General features: G+C 42.3%; 1 non-coding gene across 1 annotated transcript; it reads right to left on the bottom strand.

Annotated features, from left to right (window-relative positions):
- Window positions 1–280: 280 nt before the first annotated feature.
- LOC112739041 (small nucleolar RNA R71) lies at window positions 281–388 on the bottom strand. Its single transcript, XR_003169982.1, has one exon. It is a non-coding gene; the product is annotated as a small nucleolar RNA R71 (small nucleolar RNA).
- Window positions 389–1,588: the final 1,200 nt, after the last annotated feature.

Here is a 1,588-nt window from a genome sequence, read left to right as displayed (position 1 = left end):
CCTGAAACCTCAATTAGTTTCTCTGATGCAACAGAACTGTAAGTTTCATGGACTTCCATCCGAAGATCATTTTCAGTTCTTAACTGAATTCTTGTAGATCTGTGATACTGTTAAGATCAATGGGGTTGATCCCGAGGTCTACAGGCTTATGCTTTTCCCATTTGCTGTAAGAGACAGAGCTAGAGTATGGTTGGACTCTCAACCTAAAGACAGCCTGAACTCTTGGGATAAGCTGGTCACGGCTTTCTTAGCCAAGTTCTTTCCTCCTCAAAAGCTTAGCAAGCTTAGAGTGGATGTTCAAACCTTCAGACAAAAGGAAGGTGAATCCCTCTATGAAGCTTGGGAGAGATACAAGGAACTGACCAAAAGGTGTCTTTCTGACATGCTTTCAGAATGGGCCATCCTGGATATCTTCTATGATGGTCTGTCTGAACTATCTAAGATGTCATTGGACCATTCTGCAGGTGGATCCATTCACCTAAAGAAAACGCTTGCAGAAGCTCAAGAACTCTTGACATGGTTGCAAATAACCAGTTCATGTACAGTTCTGAGAGGAATCCTGTAAGTAATGGGACGCCTCAAAGGAAGGGAGTTCTTGAAATTGTTACTCTGAATGCCATATTGGCTCAGAATAAAATATTGACTCAGCAAGTCAATATGATCTCTCAGAGTCTGAATGGATTGAAGGAATCATCCAACTATACTAAAGAGGCATCTTCTGAAGAAGAAGCTTATGATCCTGAGAACCCTGCAATAGCGGAGGTGAATTACATGGGTAAACCCTATGGAAACACCTATAATCCCTCATGGAAGGATCAACAAAAGCCTCAACAAGGCTTTAATAATGGTGGAAGAAACAGGTTTAGCAATAGCAAACCTTTTCCATCATCCACTCAGCAACAGACAGAAAACTCTGAGCAGAATCCATCTAACTTAGCAAATATAGTCTCTGATCTATCTAAGGCCACTTTAAGTTTTATGAATGAAACAAGGTCCTCCATTAGAAATCTGGAGGCACAAGTGGGCCAGCTGAGTAAAAGGGTCACTGAAACCCCTCCTAGTACTCTCCCAAGCAATACAGAAGAAAATCCAAAGAGAGAGTGCAAGGCCATTGATTTAATCACCATGGCTGAACCTACAAGGGAGGGAGAGGACATGAATCCCAGTGAGGAAGACCTCTTGGGACGTCTAGTGATCAATAAGGAGTTTCCCTCTGAGGAACCAAAGGAATCTGAGACTCATCTAGAGACCATAGAGATTCCATTGAACCTCCTTATGCCATTCATGAGCTCTGATGAGTATTCTTCTTCTGAAGAGAATGAAGATGTCATTGAAGAGCAAGTTGCCAAGTACCTTGGTGCAATCATGAAGCTGAATGCCAAATTATTTGGTAGTGAGACTTGGGAAGATGAACCTCCCTTGCTCATCAATAAACTGAGTGATCTGGATAAACTGACATTGCCTCAGAAGAAACAGGATCCTGGAAAGTTCTTAATACCTTGTACCATAGGCACCATGGCCTTTGAGAAAGCTCTATGTGACCTTGGGTCAGGGATAAACCTCATGCCACTCTCTGTAATGGAGAAAT

Source organism: Arachis hypogaea, chromosome 13 (genome assembly GCF_003086295.3).
Source record: "Arachis hypogaea cultivar Tifrunner chromosome 13, arahy.Tifrunner.gnm2.J5K5, whole genome shotgun sequence".
NCBI lineage: Eukaryota > Viridiplantae > Streptophyta > Magnoliopsida > Fabales > Fabaceae > Arachis > Arachis hypogaea.
The sequence above is the reverse complement of the archived record's forward strand: the minus strand, read 5'-3'. Positions and strand labels throughout refer to the sequence as shown.